Source organism: Ctenopharyngodon idella, chromosome 22 (assembly GCF_019924925.1).
Source record: "Ctenopharyngodon idella isolate HZGC_01 chromosome 22, HZGC01, whole genome shotgun sequence".
In the NCBI taxonomy this organism is placed as follows: Eukaryota; Metazoa; Chordata; class Actinopteri; order Cypriniformes; family Xenocyprididae; genus Ctenopharyngodon; species Ctenopharyngodon idella.
Window position 1 is genome coordinate 23440847 of NC_067241.1, and position 20642 is coordinate 23461488.

General features: G+C 38.8%; 31 non-coding genes across 31 annotated transcripts; all 31 read left to right on the forward strand.

Moving 5' to 3' along the window:
* Positions 1 to 5552: 5552 nt before the first annotated feature.
* On the forward strand, positions 5553 to 5646 carry trnai-uau (transfer RNA isoleucine (anticodon UAU)). Its single transcript has 2 exons — positions 5553 to 5590; positions 5611 to 5646. It is a non-coding gene; the product is annotated as a tRNA-Ile (tRNA).
* A 356-nt stretch (positions 5647 to 6002) lies between these two features.
* trnai-uau (transfer RNA isoleucine (anticodon UAU)) lies at positions 6003 to 6096 on the forward strand. The gene is made up of 2 exons: positions 6003 to 6040; positions 6061 to 6096. It is a non-coding gene; the product is annotated as a tRNA-Ile (tRNA).
* Positions 6097 to 6460: 364 nt separating this feature from the next.
* trnai-uau (transfer RNA isoleucine (anticodon UAU)) lies at positions 6461 to 6554 on the forward strand. Its single transcript has 2 exons — positions 6461 to 6498; positions 6519 to 6554. It is a non-coding gene; the product is annotated as a tRNA-Ile (tRNA).
* A 365-nt stretch (positions 6555 to 6919) lies between these two features.
* trnai-uau (transfer RNA isoleucine (anticodon UAU)) lies at positions 6920 to 7013 on the forward strand. The gene is made up of 2 exons: positions 6920 to 6957; positions 6978 to 7013. It is a non-coding gene; the product is annotated as a tRNA-Ile (tRNA).
* Positions 7014 to 7376: 363 nt separating this feature from the next.
* Positions 7377 to 7470, forward strand: trnai-uau (transfer RNA isoleucine (anticodon UAU)). The gene is made up of 2 exons: positions 7377 to 7414; positions 7435 to 7470. It is a non-coding gene; the product is annotated as a tRNA-Ile (tRNA).
* Positions 7471 to 7834: 364 nt separating this feature from the next.
* On the forward strand, positions 7835 to 7928 carry trnar-ucu (transfer RNA arginine (anticodon UCU)). Its single transcript has 2 exons — positions 7835 to 7872; positions 7893 to 7928. It is a non-coding gene; the product is annotated as a tRNA-Arg (tRNA).
* A 365-nt stretch (positions 7929 to 8293) lies between these two features.
* trnai-uau (transfer RNA isoleucine (anticodon UAU)) lies at positions 8294 to 8387 on the forward strand. Its single transcript has 2 exons — positions 8294 to 8331; positions 8352 to 8387. It is a non-coding gene; the product is annotated as a tRNA-Ile (tRNA).
* Positions 8388 to 8751: 364 nt separating this feature from the next.
* trnai-uau (transfer RNA isoleucine (anticodon UAU)) lies at positions 8752 to 8845 on the forward strand. The gene is made up of 2 exons: positions 8752 to 8789; positions 8810 to 8845. It is a non-coding gene; the product is annotated as a tRNA-Ile (tRNA).
* Positions 8846 to 9209: 364 nt separating this feature from the next.
* trnai-uau (transfer RNA isoleucine (anticodon UAU)) lies at positions 9210 to 9303 on the forward strand. Its single transcript has 2 exons — positions 9210 to 9247; positions 9268 to 9303. It is a non-coding gene; the product is annotated as a tRNA-Ile (tRNA).
* Positions 9304 to 9667: 364 nt separating this feature from the next.
* trnai-uau (transfer RNA isoleucine (anticodon UAU)) lies at positions 9668 to 9761 on the forward strand. Its single transcript has 2 exons — positions 9668 to 9705; positions 9726 to 9761. It is a non-coding gene; the product is annotated as a tRNA-Ile (tRNA).
* A 365-nt stretch (positions 9762 to 10126) lies between these two features.
* Positions 10127 to 10220, forward strand: trnai-uau (transfer RNA isoleucine (anticodon UAU)). Its single transcript has 2 exons — positions 10127 to 10164; positions 10185 to 10220. It is a non-coding gene; the product is annotated as a tRNA-Ile (tRNA).
* A 364-nt stretch (positions 10221 to 10584) lies between these two features.
* On the forward strand, positions 10585 to 10679 carry trnai-uau (transfer RNA isoleucine (anticodon UAU)). Its single transcript has 2 exons — positions 10585 to 10623; positions 10644 to 10679. It is a non-coding gene; the product is annotated as a tRNA-Ile (tRNA).
* A 364-nt stretch (positions 10680 to 11043) lies between these two features.
* On the forward strand, positions 11044 to 11137 carry trnai-uau (transfer RNA isoleucine (anticodon UAU)). The gene is made up of 2 exons: positions 11044 to 11081; positions 11102 to 11137. It is a non-coding gene; the product is annotated as a tRNA-Ile (tRNA).
* An 822-nt stretch (positions 11138 to 11959) lies between these two features.
* trnai-uau (transfer RNA isoleucine (anticodon UAU)) lies at positions 11960 to 12053 on the forward strand. The gene is made up of 2 exons: positions 11960 to 11997; positions 12018 to 12053. It is a non-coding gene; the product is annotated as a tRNA-Ile (tRNA).
* A 365-nt stretch (positions 12054 to 12418) lies between these two features.
* trnai-uau (transfer RNA isoleucine (anticodon UAU)) lies at positions 12419 to 12512 on the forward strand. Its single transcript has 2 exons — positions 12419 to 12456; positions 12477 to 12512. It is a non-coding gene; the product is annotated as a tRNA-Ile (tRNA).
* A 363-nt stretch (positions 12513 to 12875) lies between these two features.
* Positions 12876 to 12969, forward strand: trnai-uau (transfer RNA isoleucine (anticodon UAU)). The gene is made up of 2 exons: positions 12876 to 12913; positions 12934 to 12969. It is a non-coding gene; the product is annotated as a tRNA-Ile (tRNA).
* A 365-nt stretch (positions 12970 to 13334) lies between these two features.
* Positions 13335 to 13428, forward strand: trnai-uau (transfer RNA isoleucine (anticodon UAU)). Its single transcript has 2 exons — positions 13335 to 13372; positions 13393 to 13428. It is a non-coding gene; the product is annotated as a tRNA-Ile (tRNA).
* A 363-nt stretch (positions 13429 to 13791) lies between these two features.
* Positions 13792 to 13885, forward strand: trnai-uau (transfer RNA isoleucine (anticodon UAU)). Its single transcript has 2 exons — positions 13792 to 13829; positions 13850 to 13885. It is a non-coding gene; the product is annotated as a tRNA-Ile (tRNA).
* Positions 13886 to 14249: 364 nt separating this feature from the next.
* trnar-ucu (transfer RNA arginine (anticodon UCU)) lies at positions 14250 to 14343 on the forward strand. The gene is made up of 2 exons: positions 14250 to 14287; positions 14308 to 14343. It is a non-coding gene; the product is annotated as a tRNA-Arg (tRNA).
* Positions 14344 to 14708: 365 nt separating this feature from the next.
* Positions 14709 to 14802, forward strand: trnai-uau (transfer RNA isoleucine (anticodon UAU)). Its single transcript has 2 exons — positions 14709 to 14746; positions 14767 to 14802. It is a non-coding gene; the product is annotated as a tRNA-Ile (tRNA).
* A 364-nt stretch (positions 14803 to 15166) lies between these two features.
* trnai-uau (transfer RNA isoleucine (anticodon UAU)) lies at positions 15167 to 15260 on the forward strand. Its single transcript has 2 exons — positions 15167 to 15204; positions 15225 to 15260. It is a non-coding gene; the product is annotated as a tRNA-Ile (tRNA).
* Positions 15261 to 15624: 364 nt separating this feature from the next.
* On the forward strand, positions 15625 to 15718 carry trnai-uau (transfer RNA isoleucine (anticodon UAU)). Its single transcript has 2 exons — positions 15625 to 15662; positions 15683 to 15718. It is a non-coding gene; the product is annotated as a tRNA-Ile (tRNA).
* A 365-nt stretch (positions 15719 to 16083) lies between these two features.
* On the forward strand, positions 16084 to 16177 carry trnai-uau (transfer RNA isoleucine (anticodon UAU)). The gene is made up of 2 exons: positions 16084 to 16121; positions 16142 to 16177. It is a non-coding gene; the product is annotated as a tRNA-Ile (tRNA).
* Positions 16178 to 16541: 364 nt separating this feature from the next.
* trnai-uau (transfer RNA isoleucine (anticodon UAU)) lies at positions 16542 to 16635 on the forward strand. The gene is made up of 2 exons: positions 16542 to 16579; positions 16600 to 16635. It is a non-coding gene; the product is annotated as a tRNA-Ile (tRNA).
* A 364-nt stretch (positions 16636 to 16999) lies between these two features.
* On the forward strand, positions 17000 to 17093 carry trnai-uau (transfer RNA isoleucine (anticodon UAU)). Its single transcript has 2 exons — positions 17000 to 17037; positions 17058 to 17093. It is a non-coding gene; the product is annotated as a tRNA-Ile (tRNA).
* A 365-nt stretch (positions 17094 to 17458) lies between these two features.
* On the forward strand, positions 17459 to 17552 carry trnai-uau (transfer RNA isoleucine (anticodon UAU)). The gene is made up of 2 exons: positions 17459 to 17496; positions 17517 to 17552. It is a non-coding gene; the product is annotated as a tRNA-Ile (tRNA).
* Positions 17553 to 17917: 365 nt separating this feature from the next.
* On the forward strand, positions 17918 to 18011 carry trnai-uau (transfer RNA isoleucine (anticodon UAU)). Its single transcript has 2 exons — positions 17918 to 17955; positions 17976 to 18011. It is a non-coding gene; the product is annotated as a tRNA-Ile (tRNA).
* Positions 18012 to 18375: 364 nt separating this feature from the next.
* On the forward strand, positions 18376 to 18469 carry trnai-uau (transfer RNA isoleucine (anticodon UAU)). The gene is made up of 2 exons: positions 18376 to 18413; positions 18434 to 18469. It is a non-coding gene; the product is annotated as a tRNA-Ile (tRNA).
* An 823-nt stretch (positions 18470 to 19292) lies between these two features.
* On the forward strand, positions 19293 to 19386 carry trnai-uau (transfer RNA isoleucine (anticodon UAU)). Its single transcript has 2 exons — positions 19293 to 19330; positions 19351 to 19386. It is a non-coding gene; the product is annotated as a tRNA-Ile (tRNA).
* Positions 19387 to 19751: 365 nt separating this feature from the next.
* trnai-uau (transfer RNA isoleucine (anticodon UAU)) lies at positions 19752 to 19845 on the forward strand. The gene is made up of 2 exons: positions 19752 to 19789; positions 19810 to 19845. It is a non-coding gene; the product is annotated as a tRNA-Ile (tRNA).
* Positions 19846 to 20208: 363 nt separating this feature from the next.
* On the forward strand, positions 20209 to 20302 carry trnai-uau (transfer RNA isoleucine (anticodon UAU)). Its single transcript has 2 exons — positions 20209 to 20246; positions 20267 to 20302. It is a non-coding gene; the product is annotated as a tRNA-Ile (tRNA).
* The last annotated feature ends 340 nt before the right edge of the window (positions 20303 to 20642 follow it).

Below are 20642 nucleotides of genomic sequence, written 5' to 3' on the forward strand. Positions count from 1 at the left end.
AGCAATGATGGTGTGCTGCATATTTGCTGTTTTCATGCTGTACTTATAATTGATGGCCATGTCATTTGATAACATTTTGTCTCTGCAGATAAAGAGGTGAAAATCTGACCAAATCACATCATCATCATTGAGCATGTGTGGGTGTTTGTAAATAATTGAACAAATTCTTCTTTTCCCATTGAGTTTATGGTTTCTTAGTTCTTTATATTATATCATCTGTTTTTTAGGGCCATGTGGATTTGCCATGGTGTTAGGAACTGCTTACAGCTTTAATAAATAGTTTTTCTTGTCTGGTAGGGGGGAGATGAAAATGATATACAGTATTTGCTATTCAGCAGTGTACACAGGAAAACAAATGAAGTGTAGCTAAAAAAAAATTACTTACATGTGCCAAGAAATATTACTTACCAGTGTGAACAAAGCCAAGGCTGAGTGAGACTCATGTCTGCTCATATTTTTTAACTCAGCATTGGTAAGATTTTTCTTTTTAATTTCCCTTTTCAGCTTTATCAGTCAAATACACATACTGTTCATTCTAGTATCAGTTTGAGATGTCACTGGTAAGTAGACTTGAGATTCAGTTCATTTGAATCCAAATATTTGCTTATGTCTGTATCAGATTATGTTTAAATGTTTCATTATTCAAGAACTTTGGCAACAACATAGACATACTTTATTTCTTTTGTAATTTTTTTTTTCTTAACTTTTTACTTAAGAAATTGTGTTTGGGTATAAATTAATAACAAAATGTGCAAAAATTGTGAAGATGTTTGGTTGTTCTGACCATATTCCAAAGGGACATGACCTGAGCAATGTGGACCAGAATATGGTAATTGGTGATTGGTAATTGAGGAGGTCATTATCCTTACGCAGGTGACGCAGTAAGCACAGTCAAGGCTTCCGTGTTTACGTCCGAATGCCGGCTCAGTATTGGCCAAAGCTGCACATGTGATCAGCATGACGCATGCATGTGATGCTGACGCAGGAGCCGGCCAATAACGAGTCGGCGTTCTGATGAATCTAGAACCTAAAAGCGCTGGATGTAAACAACGTATGAGAATGACACAGAAGAGAAGAGATTGTTGAATAAAGTCATTATTTTTGTTTTGTTTTTGTGCACAAAAAGTATTCTCGTTTCTTCATAAAATTAAGGTTGAACCACTGCAGTCACGTGGACTGTTTTAACGATGTCTTTAGTACCTTTCTGGACCTTGAAAGTGTTGATTATATTGCTGTCTATGGACGAGTCATATACCTCTTGGATTTCATCAAAAAATATCTTAATTTGTGTTCTGAAGATGAATGAAGGTCTTACAGGTGTGGAACGACATGAGGGTGAGTAATTAATGACAGAATTTTCATATTTGGGTGAACTAACGCTTTAAAATGCTTCCATTATTACTACGTTGAATAACAGTAACTGTCTCACTCTCAATAGCATATTCAAATACAGAGTTTACTAGTAAAGGCTTGATCAAGACCCTGTGACTGATATGTGAATGTTGATTATCTTGCAAGATAATGACTCCATCAGAGTGTTTACAGATTATCTCTATTGTTCTTCATTAAGAATATACTTAATACAATCACATTTGCCCTGATGGCATCCTCAACTTTAAGTAGGAAAATACACAGCCTAAATGAGCCTGCTGAGCTTTGTCAGAAATAACTGCAACCACTTACAGTTGGTGAAGAGTGCATGTACAGAGAGGAAAACAACTGTTCGCATGTTAAGCATTTAAGACTGCGTTTAGATTGGGCTGTAGTTGCAATTAAGATACAACTGCGTACACAGCAGTGGTCATATTGTCTCATAATGAGTTTCAGTCTGCTGCATCATGAGAGTATCTTCAGAGTAAAGCATTGCACAATTTTTAATTTTAATTTTAAATTGAACTTGTTTATATTTGATGATATTTCATAACTACCAGAGTCTGAATCACACTGTAATTCTTAGAATGCCACAACAGCACTGTTGCACATTTACAAAAGGGAGCAGGTTAATATATGCAGGTCAATACAAAAGGCAGAGATGTCCCCAGAAATGTATACCATATTCCAGATTTATTCCAACAGCGGAATAAATATTTATGGGATAAATTACTCTAGAATGATCTGCTATGTCTGTTATTGTAATGGATCCACTGGTAGTAAGTGACAGGTATTGTAACATTCTGTTTCTTGTTTTGCCAATCAGTTATTCTGATTAGTCTTGAATTATGATTGAAATTCTCTTGTAGAGTAAAAACTTGTGCTCAATGTAATTTCCAGTGAAATTCTTCCCAGTAATTTAGTTTAAATTAAACTTAACTACTTTTTTTCCTTCAAACTTGTATCTGTAACAGGTGGTGGCTATACGAATAAAAGAACAAACTACAAAATAAACTACAGCTGGTCCAAAAAGCAGCAGCAAGAGTTCTTACTAGAACCAGGAAGTATGATCATATTAGCCCGGTTCTGTCAGCACTGCATTGGCTCCCTATTAAACATCACATAAATTTTAAAATCTTTTTAATTACTTACAAAGCACTAAATGGTTTAGCTCCCCAATACCTGAGCAAGCTCTTAACACATTATAGTCCTTCACGTCTATTGCGATCTCAATATTCTGGCCAGTTGATAATACCTGGAATATCAAAATCAACCGCAGGCAGTAGATCTTTATCCTTTTTAGTACCTAAACTTTGGAACAGTCTTCCTAGCATTATTCGGGAAGCAGACACACTCTGTCAGTTTAAATCTAGACTAAAAACACATCTCTTTAACCTGGCATACACATAACACATTATCTACTTCTATAATCCAAATCATGTAAATTGTTAGGCTGCATAAATTAGGTCAGCCGGAACCGGGAGCACTTCCCATAACACCTGATGTACTCGCTACATCATAAAAAGAATGCCGTCTACGCTAATATTAGTCTCTCTCTGTTTATTCCGAGGTTTACCGTAGTCTGCCAGATCCAGGCCATATCCAGATGAGATGAAGGACACAACGACAACGCAGCCCTGAAGTGTCAACTAAACTATCCCCTGCGAAGGCCTCCTTCCCTTTCCTTTCCCTATGTATATATAAAACGTTATCAAAATGATACCAGTTTGTATGGATCCGCGGAAACCAGACAAGTAATACTATGTGGGCCAGACAAGTAATTTGGCAATGTCCCTTTGTAAAAAAGACTAAGCGTCTGCGCACATACACATTCAAACATGCATACCTTTAGACAACTAAACACATAAATTAATGGCAAGAATGCATTAAAAGTCTTCTGTTTTCAGTCAAAAGGTGTCATTTAAGAGGCCCCTAAGTTAATAATTAACGATTTTTACAACGGAAGTGATTCAATCAAAAACTTACTTTAGCTCAATAATAACTTTTTCCTAGAGCTACTGTAAAGCCAAAATAATCTCTGTCCATTCATTTTCCTATTATCACTGTGAAGCTGCTTTGAAACAATCTGTATTGTGAAAAGTGCTATATAAATGAAGATGACTTGTCTTGACTCTTGCAATGATGCTGCTGGTGGTAACACAACCTGCAGCTCGACATCATAGCAGGGCTTCCACGGACATGGCGCAGGGCTGTAAACATCTGGCAGCGGCGGGGCTGGAGGACTGGCTGAGCTTTGTGGTGATGGCAGCAAAAGAAGTATATGATATATATTACACAGTCCATTTAGGTAAACGAAAGTAAGTCATAGTTTATTGTGCTGTCTAGAAACAGCGATGATGAGGATACCAGGTAGGATAGGGTGGGAGTCGCTAGCTTCTCACTGAAGTTTATCAGCTAGTCCTCATTGTCCATACTCACTATTCCCTCGTCCGCTAGTGTCGCGGGCTCACATCCCTGGTCAGACTCACGATGGAGCTCCACTTCTGAGGCGAGGGTCAGCTCTGTCCTCTTCTCCTCGGGCTCTGGCTGATGTGTCGCAGCGGGTGGTAGCTCTCCATCTGCGGGGGCTCACATGAATTCTCTGCGGTCAAGGGTGGTGGTGGGCTGGGCTCTGGGTCTGGCTGTATCCTGGATCGTGTTCTGTTATACTGAATATGAAGACAGACAAAGGCAGTTTCAAAAATAATAAGGTTTAATTCCGCAAGCAGGCGATAAGGCTTAACAGTGTATTAACACGTACACAAACAACAACACAGAATGAATGGGGAAGAACTTAAATACACAGTGGTGACGAACTAAATGATGAGCAGCTGAGATGAATGGTTAGTGTCCATGGAAACAGATGAGTGGCGGGAAACTCAAACAAAGGAGCACGTGACTGATGAAAACAAACTGAAAGTCCATGAAAATGGAACTTCACCCTTTCACAAGTAACTTTAAAATATAGCATGAAATGTCTGATATTCCGATCAGTGTGTATTTTACAAACTCTGAATGTATTGTTTTGTTAGTACTCGTGTATTTAAATGTCTGAAACCTAAAATAAACATTATGTGGTTGAAAACACATATTTGTGATATTTGAAAAGCGCTGCGCGCATCTGTCTCTGGTTTAGCGCCAGCCCAAGCGCTCACACACATTTGAATTTGGCAGTTGTTCACATGATGCGCTGAACGTTCTAATCACACCGGTGTGATCGTACGCTCCAGGGACCAGCCAAGACTGATCACACCGGTGTGATCGTACGCGTCAAAGGATTCTGTCATTAATTACTCACCCTCATGTCGTTCTACACCTGTAAGACCTTTGTTCATCTTCAGAACACAAATTAAGATATTTTTGATAAAATCCGATGGCTCAGTGAGGCCTGCATTGACAGCAAGATAATTAACACTTTCAGATGCCCAGAAAGGTACTAAAAACATATTTAAAACAGTTCAATGACTACAGTGGTTCAACCTTAATATTACAAAGTGACGAGAATACTTTTTGTGCGACAAAGGCAAAGCTTTACAAAACTTTTGTTTCGAATCAGTGGTTCGGAGCGCCAAAGTCACGTGATTTCAGTAATTGAGGCTTTGTTTTGCCATAATTAAAAGTTGTTGTTTTTTTCTTAACAAATTGTACTCAATATGTAAAAGTAAACAATACACTTTCTGGTGTCAAATCTATTAGTATTGGTGCCCCTCAAGGTTATGTATGCTCTCCCATTTTATTTACTTATATACAAATGATTGTTCTAGTAGAAATAAGAATAACTAAGCAAATGACAATATAGTAGTAGAATATTTCAAGGTCTAAATGAAAAAAATCAGTTGAACATTGCATGGCTGTTATTAATTAAGAAGGATTCTTAGAGAACGATGCAAAAGACCTGTCTAACACTGCATGATTATCGTTAATTAAAAGAGAGTTCAAGGTATAATGGATAGCCCAGCATTGTATTGGATGGGTATCTTCAATTGAGGTACATAATAGGCATATAAAGCAGTACGCAGCAAAGCAATGCTGAGGTTGTGAGTTCGAGCCTCGCTTGGAGCGTGGTTTTAGAAAGCAAAGGCTAACTTGAAAGATTTTTTTGACACAGGATCAACCTCATGATTATAGCGCTAGTAGCTATAATGCCCACATGATTGTTGGTATTTGGCTTTGTTTCTGACGCTCCAGTGGCGCAATCGGTCAGCGTGCGGTACTTATAAGGCAGTACAAAGCGGAGAAATGCTGAGGTTGTGAGTTCGAGCCTCACCTGGAGCATGGTTTTAGAAAGCAAATGACAATATGGTAGCAGAAGATTTCAAGGTCTAAATAAAAAATCAGTTGTATGTCTGATATTAATTAAGAAGAATTCTCAGAGAATGATGCAAAAGACATTTCTAACGCTGCATGGTCATGGTTAATGAAAATAGAATTCAAGAGCTAAAGGATAGCCCAGAATTTTATTTGATAGGTATCTTCAATTGAGGTACATATTTGGTAGAATGTGTGCCAATTATTAGTCATGAGAGGCTTACAGGTAGGAGCTGGTGTAATCAAGCTTAGCATTGTTTTAAAACTGTCCGTTTTTGTTCGCCGCCCTATAGATTGTTTTGTATTGTCGTTATGTGTCAGAAGCTCCAGTGGCGCAATCGGTCAGCGCGCGGTACTTATAAGGCAGTACAAAGCAGAGCAATGCCGAGGTTGTGAGTTCGAGCCTCACCTGGAGCATGGTTTTAGAAAGCAAATGACAATATGGTAGCAGAAGATTTCAAAGTCTAAATAAAACAATCAGTTGAACGTTGTATGTCTGATATTAATTAAGAAGAATTCTCAGAGAATGATGGAAAAGACCTTTCTAACATTGCATGGTCATGGTTAATTAACAGAGAGTTCAAGAGCTAAATGATAGCCCAGAATTTTATTTGATAGGTATCTTCAATTGTGGTACATATTTGGTAGAATGTGTGCCAATTATTAGTCATGAGAGGCTTACAGGTAGGAGTTGGTGTAATCAAGCTTAGCATTGTTTTAAAAGTGTCCGTTTTTGTTTGCTTCCCTATAGATTGTTTTGTATTGTCGCTATGTGTCAGAAGCTCCAGTGGCGCAATCGGTCAGCGTGCAGTACTTATAAGGCAGTACAAAGCGGAGAAATGCCGAGGTTGTGAGTTCGAGCCTCACCTGGAGCATGGTTTTAGAAAGCAAATGACAATATAGTAGCAGAAGATTTCAAGGTCTAAATAAAAAAAATCAGTTGAACGTTGCATGTCTGTTATTAATTAAGAAGAATTCTCAGAGAATGATGGAAAAGACCTTTCTAACACTGCATGGTCATGGTTAATTAAAAGAGAAATTAAGGTATAATGGATAGCCCAGCATTGTTTTGGATAGGTATCTTCAATTAAGGAATATCATAGGTAGAATGTGTGCCAATCATTCGTCAAGAGAGGCTTGCAGGTAGGGGCTTGTGTACTCAAGATAAGCATTGTTTTAAAATTGTCCATTTTTGTTCTCTTCCCTACAGATTGTTTTGTATTGTGGTTATGTATCTGAAGCTCCAGTGGCGCAATCGGTCAGCGCGCGGTACTTATAAGGCAGTACAAAGCAGAGCAATGCCGAGGTTGTGAGTTCAAGCCTCACCTGGAGCATGGTTTTAGAAAGCAAACGACAATATGGTAGCAGAAGATTTCAAGGTCTAAATAAAACAATCAGTTGAACGTTGTATGTCTGATAGTAATTAAGAAGAATTCTCAGAGAATGATGGAAAAGACCTTTCTAACATTGCATGGTCATGGTTAATTAACAGAGAGTTCAAGAGCTAAATGATAGCCCAGAATTTTATTGATAGGTATCTTCAATTGAGGTACATATTTGGTAGAATGTGTGCCAATTATTAGTCATGAGAGGCTTACAGGTAAGAGCTGGTGTAATTAAGCTTAGCATTGTTTTAAAACTGTCTGTTTTTGTTCGCTTCCCTATAGAGTGTTTGGTAATGTGGCTACTATTCAGAAGCTCCAGTGGCGCAATCGGTCAGCGCGCGGTACTTATAAGGCAGTACAAAGCAGAGCAATGCTGAGGTTGTGAGTTCAAGCCTCACCTGGAGCATGGTTTTAGAAAGCAAACGACAATATGGTAGCAGAAGATTTCAAGGTCTAAATAAAACAATCAGTTGAACGTTGTATGTCTGATAGTAATTAAGAAGAATTCTCAGAGAATGATGGAAAAGACCTTTCTAACACTGCATGGTCATGGTTAATTAACAGAGAGTTCAAGAGCTAAATGATAGCCCAGAGTTGTTTTGGATAGGTATCTTCAATTGAGGTACATATTTGGTAGAATGTGTGCCAATTATTAGTCATGAGAGGCTTACAGGTAGGAGTTGGTGTAATCAAGCTTAGCATTGTTTTAAAACTGTCAGTTTTTGTTCGCTTCCCTATAGATTGTTTTGTATTGTCGCTATGTGTCAGAAGCTCCAGTGGCGCAATCGGTCAGCGCGCGGTACTTCTAAGGCAGTACAAAGCGGAGAAATGCCGAGGTTGTGAGTTCGAGCCTCACCTGGAGCATGGTTTTAAATAACAAATGACAATATAATAGCAGAAGATTTCAAGGTCTAAATAAAAAAAATCAGTTGAACGTTGTATGTCTGTTATTAATTAAGAAGAATTCTCAGAGAATGATGGAAAAGACCTTTCTAACGCTGCATGGTCATGGTTAATTAAAAGAGAAATTAATGTATAATGGATAGCCCAGCATTGTTTTGGATAGGTATCTTCAATTAAGGAATATCATAGGTAGAATGTGTGCCAATCATTCGTCAAGAGAGGCTTGCAGGTAGGGGCTTGTGTACTCAAGATAAGCATTGTTTTAAAATTGTCCATTTTTGTTCTCTTCCCTACAGATTGTTTTGTATTGTGGTTATGTATCAGAAGCTCCAGTGGCGCAATCGGTCAGCGCGCGGTACTTATAAGGCAGTACAAAGCAGAGCAATGCCGAGGTTGTGAGTTCGAGCCTCACCTGGAGCATGGTTTTAGAAAGCAAATGACAATATGGTAGCAGAAGATTTCAAGGTCTAAATAAAACAATCAGTTGAACGTTGTATGTCTGATATTAATTAAGAAGAATTCTCAGAGAATGATGCAAAAGACCTTTCTAACGCTGCATGGTCATGGTTAATGAAAATAGAATTCAAGAGCTAAAGGATAGCCCAGAATTTTATTTGATAGGTATCTTCAATTGAGGTACATATTTGGTAGAATGTGTGCCAATTATTAGTCATGAGAGGCTTACAGGTAGGAGCTGGTGTAATCAAGCTTAGCATTGTTTTAAAACTGTCTGTTTTTGTTCGCTTCCGTATAGAGTGTTTGGTAATGTGGCTACTCTTCAGAAGCTCCAGTGGCGCAATCGGTCAGCACGCGGTATTTATAAGGCAGTACAAAGCAGAGCAATGCCGAGGTTGTGAGTTCAAGCCTCACCTGGAGCATGGTTTTAGAAAGCAAATGACAATATGGTAGCAGAAGATTTCAAGGTCTAAATAAAACAATCAGTTGAACGTTGTATGTCTGATAGTAATTAAGAAGAACTCTCAGAGAATGATGGAAAAGACCTTTCTAACACTGCATGGTCATGGTTAATTAACAGAGAGTTCAAGAGCTAAATGATAGCCCAGAGTTGTTTTGTATAGGTATCTTCAATTGAGGTACATAATAGGTAGAATGTGTGCCAATTATTAGTCATGAGAGGCTTACAGGTAGGAGTTGGTGTAATCAAGCTTAGCATTGTTTTAAAAGTGTCCGTTTTTGTTCGCTTCCCTATAGATTGTTTTGTATTGTCGCTATGTGTCAGAAGCTCCAGTGGCGCAATCGGTCAGCGCGCGGTACTTATAAGGCAGTACAAAGCAGAGCAATGCCGAGGTTGTGAGTTCGAGCCTCACCTGGAGCATGGTTTTAAATAGCAAATGACAATATAGTAGCGGAAGATTTCAAGGTCTAAATAAAACAATCAGTTGAACGTTGTATGTCTGGTATTAATTAAGAAGAATTCTCAGAGAATGATGGAAAAGACCTTTCTAACACTGCATGGTCATGGTTAATTAAAAGAGAGTTCAAGGTATAATGAATAGCCCAGCATTGTTTTGGATAGGTATCTTCAATTGAGGTACATAATAGGTAGAATGTGTGCCAATTATTAGTAATGAGAGGCTTACAGGTAGGAGTTGGTGTAATCAAGCTTAGCATTGTTTTAAAACTGTCCGTTTTTGTTCGCTTCCCTATAGATTGTTTTGTATTGTCGCTATGTGTCAGAAGCTCCAGTGGCGCAATCGGTCAGCGCGCGGTACTTATAAGGCAGTACAAAGCGGAGAAATGCCGAGGTTGTGAGTTCGAGCCTCACCTGGAGCGTGGTTTTAGAAAGCAAATGACAATATGGTAGCAGAAGATTTCAAGGTCTAAATAAAAAAAATCAGTTGAACGTTGCATGTCTGTTATTAATTAAGAAGAATTCTCAGAGAATGATGGAAAAGACCTTTCTAACACTGCATGGTCATGGTTAATTAAAAGAGAAATTAAGGTATAATGGATAGCCCAGCATTGTTTTGGATAGGTATCTTCAATTAAGGAATATCATAGGTAGAATGTGTGCCAATCATTCGTCAAGAGAGGCTTGCAGGTAGGGGCTTGTGTACTCAAGATAAGCATTGTTTTAAAATTGTCCATTTTTGTTCTCTTCCCTACAGATTGTTTTGTATTGTGGTTATGTATCTGAAGCTCCAGTGGCGCAATCGGTCAGCGCGCGGTACTTATAAGGCAGTACAAAGCAGAGCAATGCCGAGGTTGTGAGTTCGAGCCTCACCTGGAGCATGGTTTTAGAAAGCAAATGACAATATGGTAGCAGAAGATTTCAAGGTCTAAATAAAACAATCAGTTGAACGTTGTATGTCTGATAGTAATTAAGAAGAATTCTCAGAGAATGATGGAAAAGACCTTTCTAACATTGCATGGTCATGGTTAATTAACAGAGAGTTCAAGAGCTAAATGATAGCCCAGAGTTGTTTTGGATAGGTATCTTCAATTGAGGTACATATTTGGTAGAATGTGTGCCAATTATTAGTCATGAGAGGCTTACAGGTAGGAGTTGGTGTAATCAAGCTTAGCATTGTTTTAAAACTGTCAGTTTTTGTTCGCTTCCCTATAGATTGTTTTGTATTGTCGCTATGTGTCAGAAGCTCCAGTGGCGCAATCGGTCAGCGCGCAGGTACTTATAAGGCAGTACAAAGCAGAGCAATGCCGAGGTTGTGAGTTCAAGCCTCACCTGGAGCATGGTTTTAGAAAGCAAACGACAATATGGTAGCAGAAGATTTCAAGGTCTAAATAAAACAATCAGTTGAACGTTGTATGTCTGATATTAATTAAGAAGAACTCTCAGAGAATGATGGAAAAGACCTTTCTAACACTGCATGGTCATGGTTAATTAAAAGAGAGTTCAAGAGCTAAATGATAGCCCAGCATTGTTTTGGATAGGTATCTTCAATTGAGGTACATATTTGGTAGAATGTGTGCCAATTATTAGTCATGAGAGGCTTACAGGTAGGAGCTGGTGTAATCAAGCTTAGCATTGTTTTAAAACTGTCAGTTTTTGTTCGCTTCCCTATAGATTGTTTTGTATTGTCGCTATGTGTCAGAAGCTCCAGTGGCGCAATCGGTCAGCGCGCGGTACTTATAAGGCAGTACAAAGCAGAGCAATGCCGAGGTTGTGAGTTCGAGCCTCACCTGGAGCATGGTTTTAGAAAGCAAATGACAATATGGTAGCAGAAGATTTCAAAGTCTAAATAAAACAATCAGTTGAACGTTGTATGTCTGATATTAATTAAGAAGAATTCTCAGAGAATGATGGAAAAGACCTTTCTAACATTGCATGGTCATGGTTAATTAACAGAGAGTTCAAGAGCTAAATGATAGCCCAGAATTTTATTTGATAGGTATCTTCAATTGTGGTACATATTTGGTAGAATGTGTGCCAATTATTAGTCATGAGAGGCTTACAGGTAAGAGCTGGTGTAATCAAGCTAAGCATTGTTTTAAAACTGTCTGTTTTTGTTCGCTTCCCTATAGAGTGTTTGGTAATGTGGCTACTATTCAGAAGCTCCAGTGGCGCAATCGGTCAGCGTGCAGTACTTATAAGGCAGTACAAAGCAGAGCAATGCCGAGGTTGTGAGTTCAAGCCTCACCTAGAGCATGGTTTTAGAAAGCAAACGACAATATGGTAGCAGAAGATTTCAAGGTCTAAATAAAACAATCAGTTGAACGTTGTATGTCTGATAGTAATTAAGAAGAACTCTCAGAGAATGATGGAAAAGACCTTTCTAACACTGCATGGTCATGGTTAATTAACAGAGAGTTCAAGAGCTAAATGATAGCCCAGAGTTGTTTTGGATAGGTATCTTCAATTGAGGTACATAATTGGTAGAATGTGTGCCAATTATTAGTCATGAGAGGCTTACAGGTAGGAGTTGGTGTAATCAAGCTTAGCATTGTTTTAAAAGTGTCCGTTTTTGTTCGCTTCCCTATAGATTGTTTTGTATTGTCGCTATGTGTCAGAAGCTCCAGTGGCGCAATCGGTCAGCGCGCGGTACTTATAAGGCAGTACAAAGCGGAGCAATGCCGAGGTTGTGAGTTCGAGCCTCACCTGGAGCGTGGTTTTAGAAAGCAAATGACAATATGGTAGCAGAAGATTTCAAGGTCTAAATAAAAAAAATCAGTTGAACGTTGCATGTCTGTTATTAATTAAGAAGAATTCTCAGAGAATGATGGAAAAGACCTTTCTAACACTGCATGGTCATGGTTAATTAAAAGAGAAATTAAGGTATAATGGATAGCCCAGCATTGTTTTGGATAGGTATCTTCAATTAAGGAATATCATAGGTAGAATGTGTGCCAATCATTCGTCAAGAGAGGCTTGCAGGTAGGGGCTTGTGTACTCAAGATAAGCATTGTTTTAAAATTGTCCATTTTTGTTCTCTTCCCTACAGATTGTTTTGTATTGTGGTTATGTATCTGAAGCTCCAGTGGCGCAATCGGTCAGCGCGCGGTACTTATAAGGCAGTACAAAGCAGAGCAATGCCGAGGTTGTGAGTTCAAGCCTCACCTGGAGCATGGTTTTAGAAAGCAAACGACAATATGGTAGCAGAAGATTTCAAGGTCTAAATAAAACAATCAGTTGAACGTTGTATGTCTGATAGTAATTAAGAAGAATTCTCAGAGAATGATGGAAAAGACCTTTCTAACATTGCATGGTCATGGTTAATTAACAGAGAGTTCAAGAGCTAAATGATAGCCCAGAATTTTATTAATAGGTATCTTCAATTGTGGTACATATTTGGTAGAATGTGTGCCAATTATTAGTCATGAGAGGCTTACAGGTAGGAGTTGGTGTAATCAAGCTTAGCATTGTTTTAAAAGTGTCCGTTTTTGTTTGCTTCCCTATAGATTGTTTTGTATTGTCGCTATGTGTCAGAAGCTCCAGTGGCGCAATCGGTCAGCGTGCAGTACTTATAAGGCAGTACAAAGCGGAGAAATGCCGAGGTTGTGAGTTCGAGCCTCACCTGGAGCATGGTTTTAGAAAGCAAATGACAATATAGTAGCAGAAGATTTCAAGGTCTAAATAAAAAAAATCAGTTGAACGTTGCATGTCTGTTATTAATTAAGAAGAATTCTCAGAGAATGATGGAAAAGACCTTTCTAACACTGCATGGTCATGGTTAATTAAAAGAGAAATTAAGGTATAATGGATAGCCCAGCATTGTTTTGGATAGGTATCTTCAATTAAGGAATATCATAGGTAGAATGTGTGCCAATCATTCGTCAAGAGAGGCTTGCAGGTAGGGGCTTGTGTACTCAAGATAAGCATTGTTTTAAAATTGTCCATTTTTGTTCTCTTCCCTACAGATTGTTTTGTATTGTGGTTATGTATCTGAAGCTCCAGTGGCGCAATCGGTCAGCGCGCGGTACTTATAAGGCAGTACAAAGCAGAGCAATGCCGAGGTTGTGAGTTCAAGCCTCACCTGGAGCATGGTTTTAGAAAGCAAACGACAATATGGTAGCAGAAGATTTCAAGGTCTAAATAAAACAATCAGTTGAACGTTGTATGTCTGATAGTAATTAAGAAGAATTCTCAGAGAATGATGGAAAAGACCTTTCTAACATTGCATGGTCATGGTTAATTAACAGAGAGTTCAAGAGCTAAATGATAGCCCAGAATTTTATTGATAGGTATCTTCAATTGAGGTACATATTTGGTAGAATGTGTGCCAATTATTAGTCATGAGAGGCTTACAGGTAAGAGCTGGTGTAATTAAGCTTAGCATTGTTTTAAAACTGTCTGTTTTTGTTCGCTTCCCTATAGAGTGTTTGGTAATGTGGCTACTATTCAGAAGCTCCAGTGGCGCAATCGGTCAGCGCGCGGTACTTATAAGGCAGTACAAAGCAGAGCAATGCTGAGGTTGTGAGTTCAAGCCTCACCTGGAGCATGGTTTTAGAAAGCAAACGACAATATGGTAGCAGAAGATTTCAAGGTCTAAATAAAACAATCAGTTGAACGTTGTATGTCTGATAGTAATTAAGAAGAATTCTCAGAGAATGATGGAAAAGACCTTTCTAACACTGCATGGTCATGGTTAATTAACAGAGAGTTCAAGAGCTAAATGATAGCCCAGAGTTGTTTTGGATAGGTATCTTCAATTGAGGTACATATTTGGTAGAATGTGTGCCAATTATTAGTCATGAGAGGCTTACAGGTAGGAGTTGGTGTAATCAAGCTTAGCATTGTTTTAAAACTGTCAGTTTTTGTTCGCTTCCCTATAGATTGTTTTGTATTGTCGCTATGTGTCAGAAGCTCCAGTGGCGCAATCGGTCAGCGCGCGGTACTTCTAAGGCAGTACAAAGCGGAGAAATGCCGAGGTTGTGAGTTCGAGCCTCACCTGGAGCATGGTTTTAAATAGCAAATGACAATATAGTAGCAGAAGATTTCAAGGTCTAAATAAAAAAAATCAGTTGAACGTTGTATGTCTGTTATTAATTAAGAAGAATTCTCAGAGAATGATGGAAAAGACCTTTCTAACGCTGCATGGTCATGGTTAATTAAAAGAGAAATTAAGGTATAATGGATAGCCCAGCATTGTTTTGGATAGGTATCTTCAATTAAGGAATATCATAGGTAGAATGTGTGCCAATCATTCGTCAAGAGAGGCTTGCAGGTAGGGGCTTGTGTACTCAAGATAAGCATTGTTTTAAAATTGTCCATTTTTGTTCTCTTCCCTACAGATTGTTTTGTATTGTGGTTATGTATCAGAAGCTCCAGTGGCGCAATCGGTCAGCGCGCGGTACTTATAAGGCAGTACAAAGCAGAGCAATGCCGAGGTTGTGAGTTCGAGCCTCACCTGGAGCATGGTTTTAGAAAGCAAATGACAATATGGTAGCAGAAGATTTCAAGGTCTAAATAAAACAATCAGTTGAACGTTGTATGTCTGATATTAATTAAGAAGAATTCTCAGAGAATGATGCAAAAGACCTTTCTAACGCTGCATGGTCATGGTTAATGAAAATAGAATTCAAGAGCTAAAGGATAGCCCAGAATTTTATTTGATAGGTATCTTCAATTGAGGTACATATTTGGTAGAATGTGTGCCAATTATTAGTCATGAGAGGCTTACAGGTAGGAGCTGGTGTAATCAAGCTTAGCATTGTTTTAAAACTGTCTGTTTTTGTTCGCTTCCGTATAGAGTGTTTGGTAATGTGGCTACTCTTCAGAAGCTCCAGTGGCGCAATCGGTCAGCGCGCGGTACTTATAAGGCAGTACAAAGCAGAGCAATGCCGAGGTTGTGAGTTCAAGCCTCACCTGGAGCATGGTTTTAGAAAGCAAACGACAATATGGTAGCAGAAGATTTCAAGGTCTAAATAAAACAATCAGTTGAACGTTGTATGTCTGATAGTAATTAAGAAGAATTCTCAGAGAATGATGGAAAAGACCTTTCTAACACTGCATGGTCATGGTTAATTAACAGAGAGTTCAAGAGCTAAATGATAGCCCAGAGTTGTTTTGTATAGGTATCTTCAATTGAGGTACATAATAGGTAGAATGTGTGCCAATTATTAGTCATGAGAGGCTTACAGGTAGGAGTTGGTGTAATCAAGCTTAGCATTGTTTTAAAAGTGTCCGTTTTTGTTCGCTTCCCTATAGATTGTTTTGTATTGTCGCTATGTGTCAGAAGCTCCAGTGGCGCAATCGGTCAGCGCGCGGTACTTATAAGGCAGTACAAAGCGGAGAAATGCCGAGGTTGTGAGTTCGAGCCTCACCTGGAGCATGGTTTTAAATAGCAAATGACAATATAGTAGCAGAAGATTTCAAGGTCTAAATAAAAAAAATCAGTTGAACGTTGCATGTCTGTTATTAATTAAGAAGAATTCTCAGAGAATGATGGAAAAGACCTTTCTAACACTGCATGGTCATGGTTAATTAACAGAGAGTTCAAGAGCTAAATGATAGCCCAGAGTTGTTTTGGATAGGTATCTTCAATTGAGGTACATATTTGGTAGAATGTGTGCCAATTATTAGTCATGAGAGGCTTACAGGTAGGAGCTGGTGTAATCAAGCTTATAATTGTTTCAAAATGGTACATTTTTGTTCGCTTCCCTATAGATTGTTTTGTATTGTCGCTATGTATCAGACGCTCCAGTGGCGCAATCGGTCAGCGCGCGGTACTTATAAGGCAGTACAAAGCAGAGCAATGCCGAGGTTGTGAGTTCGAGCCTCACCTGGAGCATGGTTTTAGAAAGCAAATGACAATATGGTAGCAGAAGATTTCAAGGTCTAAATAAAACAATCAGTTGAACGTTGTATGTCTGATAGTAATTAAGAAGAATTCTCAGAGAATGATGGAAAAGACCTTTCTAACACTGCATGGTCATGGTTAATTAACAGAGAGTTCAAGAGCTAAATGATAGCCCAGAGTTGTTTTGGATAGGTATCTTCAATTGAGGTACATATTTGGTAGAATGTGTGCCAATTATTAGTCATGAGAGGCTTACAGGTAGGAGCTGGTGTAATCAAGCTTAGCATTGTTTCAAAATGGTACATTTTTGTTCGCTTCCCTATAGATTGTTTTGTATTGTCGCTATGTATCAGACGCTCCAGTGGCGCAATCGGTCAGCGCGCGGTACTTATAAGGCAGTACAAAGCAGAGCAATGCCGAGGTTGTGAGTTCGAGCCTCACCTGGAGCATGGTTTTAAATAGCAAATGACAATATAGTAGCGGAAGATTTCAAGGTCTAAATAAAACAATCAGTTGAACGTTGTATGTCTGGTATTAATTAAGAAGAATTCTCAGAGAATGATGGAAAAGACCTTTCTAACACTGCATGGTCATGGTTAATTAAAAGAGAGTTCAAGGTATAATGAATAGCCCAGCATTGTTTTGGATAGGTATCTTCAATTGAGGTACATAATAGGTAGAATGTGTGCCAATTATTAGTCATGAGAGGCTTACAGGTAGGAGTTGGTGTAATCAAGCTTAGCATTGTTTTAAAACTGTCCGTTTTTGTTCGCTTCCCTATAGATTGTTTTGTATTGTCGCTATGTGTCAGAAGCTCCAGTGGCGCAATCGGTCAGCGCGCGGTACTTATAAGGCAGTACAAAGCGGAGAAATGCCGAGGTTGTGAGTTCGAGCCTCACCTGGAGCGTGGTTTTAGAAAGCAAATGACAATATGGTAGCAGAAGATTTCAAGGTCTAAATAAAAAAAATCAGTTGAACGTTGCATGTCTGTTATTAATTAAGAAGAATTCTCAGAGAATGATGGAAAAGACCTTTCTAACACTGCATGGTCATGGTTAATTAAAAGAGAAATTAAGGTATAATGGATAGCCCAGCATTGTTTTGGATAGGTATCTTCAATTAAGGAATATCATAGGTAGAATGTGTGCCAATCATTCGTCAAGAGAGGCTTGCAGGTAGGGGCTTGTGTACTCAAGATAAGCATTGTTTTAAAATTGTCCATTTTTGTTCTCTTCCCTACAGATTGTTTTGTATTGTGGTTATGTATCTGAAGCTCCAGTGGCGCAATCGGTCAGCGCGCGGTACTTATAAGGCAGTACAAAGCAGAGCAATGCCGAGGTTGTGAGTTCGAGCCTCACCTGGAGCATGGTTTTAGAAAGCAAATGACAATATGGTAGCAGAAGATTTCAAGGTCTAAATAAAACAATCAGTTGAACGTTGTATGTCTGATAGTAATTAAGAAGAATTCTCAGAGAATGATGGAAAAGACCTTTCTAACATTGCATGGTCATGGTTAATTAACAGAGAGTTCAAGAGCTAAATGATAGCCCAGAGTTGTTTTGGATAGGTATCTTCAATTGAGGTACATATTTGGTAGAATGTGTGCCAATTATTAGTCATGAGAGGCTTACAGGTAGGAGCTGGTGTAATCAAGCTTAGCATTGTTTTAAAACTGTCTGTTTTTGTTCGCTTCCCTATAGATTGTTTTGTATTGTCGCTACTGTGTCAGAAGCTCCAGTGGCGCAATCGGTCAGCGCGCGGTACTTATAAGGCAGTACAAAGCAGAGCAATGCCGAGGTTGTGAGTTCGAGCCTCACCTGGAGCATGGTTTTAGAAAGCAAATGACAATATGGTAGCAGAAGATTTCAAGGTCTAAATAAAACAATCAGTTGAACGTTGTATGTCTGATAGTAATTAAGAAGAATTCTCAGAGAATGATGGAAAAGACCTTTCTAACACTGCATGGTCATGGTTAATTAACAGAGAGTTCAAGAGCTAAATGATAGCCCAGAGTTGTTTTGGATAGGTATCTTCAATTGAGGTACATATTTGGTAGAATGTGTGCCAATTATTAGTCATGAGAGGCTTACAGGTAGGAGTTGGTGTAATCAAGCTTAGCATTGTTTTAAAACTGTCAGTTTTTGTTCGCTTCCCTATAGATTGTTTTGTATTGTCGCTATGTGTCAGAAGCTCCAGTGGCGCAATCGGTCAGCGCGCGGTACTTATAAGGCAGTACAAAGCAGAGCAATGCCGAGGTTGTGAGTTCGAGCCTCACCTGGAGCATGGTTTTAGAAAGCAAATGACAATATAGGTAGCAGAAGATTTCAAGGTCTAAATAAAACAATCAGTTGAACGTTGTATGTCTGTTATTAATTAAGAAGAATTCTCAGAGAATGATGGAAAAGACCTTTCTAACACTGCATGGTCATGGTTAATTAACAGAGAGTTCAAGAGCTAAATGATAGCCCAGAGTTGTTTTGATAGGTATCTTCAATTGTGGTACATATTTGGTAGAATGTGTGCCAATTATTAGTCATGAGAGGCTTACAGGTAGGAGCTGGTGTAATCAAGCTTAGCATTGTTTTAAAACTGTCTGTTTTTGTTCGCTTCCCTATAGAGTGTTTTGTAATGTGGCTACTATTCAGAAGCTCCAGTGGCGCAATCGGTCAGCGCGCAGGTACTTATAAGGCAGTACAAAGCAGAGCAATGCCGAGGTTGTGAGTTCAAGCCTCACCTAGAGCATGGTTTTAGAAAGCAAACGACAATATGGTAGCAGAAGATTTCAAGGTCTAAATAAAACAATCAGTTGAACGTTGTATGTCTGATAGTAATTAAGAAGAACTCTCAGAGAATGATGGAAAAGACCTTTCTAACACTGCATGGTCATGGTTAATTAACAGAGAGTTCAAGAGCTAAATGATAGCCCAGAGTTGTTTTGTATAGGTATCTTCAATTGAGGTACATAATAGGTAGAATGTGTGCCAATTATTAGTCATGAGAGGCTTACAGGTAGGAGTTGGTGTAATCAAGCTTAGCATTGTTTTAAAAGTGTCCGTTTTTGTTTGCTTCCCTATAGATTGTTTTGTATTGTCGCTATGTGTCAGAAGCTCCAGTGGCGCAATCGGTCAGCGTGCAGTACTTATAAGGCAGTACAAAGCGGAGAAATGCCGAGGTTGTGAGTTCGAGCCTCACCTGGAGCGTGGTTTTAGAAAGCAAATGACAATATGGTAGCAGAAGATTTCAAGGTCTAAATAAAAAAAATCAGTTGAACGTTGCATGTCTGTTATTAATTAAGAAGAATTCTCAGAGAATGATGGAAAAGACCTTTCTAACACTGCATGGTCATGGTTAATTAAAAGAGAAATTAAGGTATAATGGATAGCCCAGCATTGTTTTGGATAGGTATCTTCAATTAAGGAATATCATAGGTAGAATGTGTGCCAATCATTCGTCAAGAGAGGCTTGCAGGTAGGGGCTTGTGTACTCAAGATAAGCATTGTTTTAAAATTGTCCATTTTTGTTCTCTTCCCTACAGATTGTTTTGTATTGTGGTTATGTATCTGAAGCTCCAGTGGCGCAATCGGTCAGCGCGCGGTACTTATAAGGCAGTACAAAGCAGAGCAATGCCGAGGTTGTGAGTTCAAGCCTCACCTGGAGCATGGTTTTAGAAAGCAAACGACAATATGGTAGCAGAAGATTTCAAGGTCTAAATAAAACAATCAGTTGAACGTTGTATGTCTGATAGTAATTAAGAAGAATTCTCAGAGAATGATGGAAAAGACCTTTCTAACATTGCATGGTCATGGTTAATTAACAGAGAGTTCAAGAGCTAAATGATAGCCCAGAATTTTATTGATAGGTATCTTCAATTGAGGTACATATTTGGTAGAATGTGTGCCAATTATTAGTCATGAGAGGCTTACAGGTAAGAGCTGGTGTAATTAAGCTTAGCATTGTTTTAAAACTGTCTGTTTTTGTTCGCTTCCCTATAGAGTGTTTGGTAATGTGGCTACTATTCAGAAGCTCCAGTGGCGCAATCGGTCAGCGCGCGGTACTTATAAGGCAGTACAAAGCAGAGCAATGCCGAGGTTGTGAGTTCGAGCCTCACCTGGAGCATGGTTTTAGAAAGCAAATGACAATATGGTAGCAGAAGATTTCAAGGTCTAAATAAAACAATCAGTTGAACGTTGTATGTCTGATAGTAATTAAGAAGAATTCTCAGAGAATGATGGAAAAGACCTTTCTAACACTGCATGGTCATGGTTAATTAACAGAGAGTTCAAGAGCTAAATGATAGCCCAGAGTTGTTTTGGATAGGTATCTTCAATTGAGGTACATATTTGGTAGAATGTGTGCCAATTATTAGTCATGAGAGGCTTACAGGTAGGAGTTGGTGTAATCAAGCTTAGCATTGTTTTAAAACTGTCCAGTTTTTGTTCGCTTCCCTATAGATTGT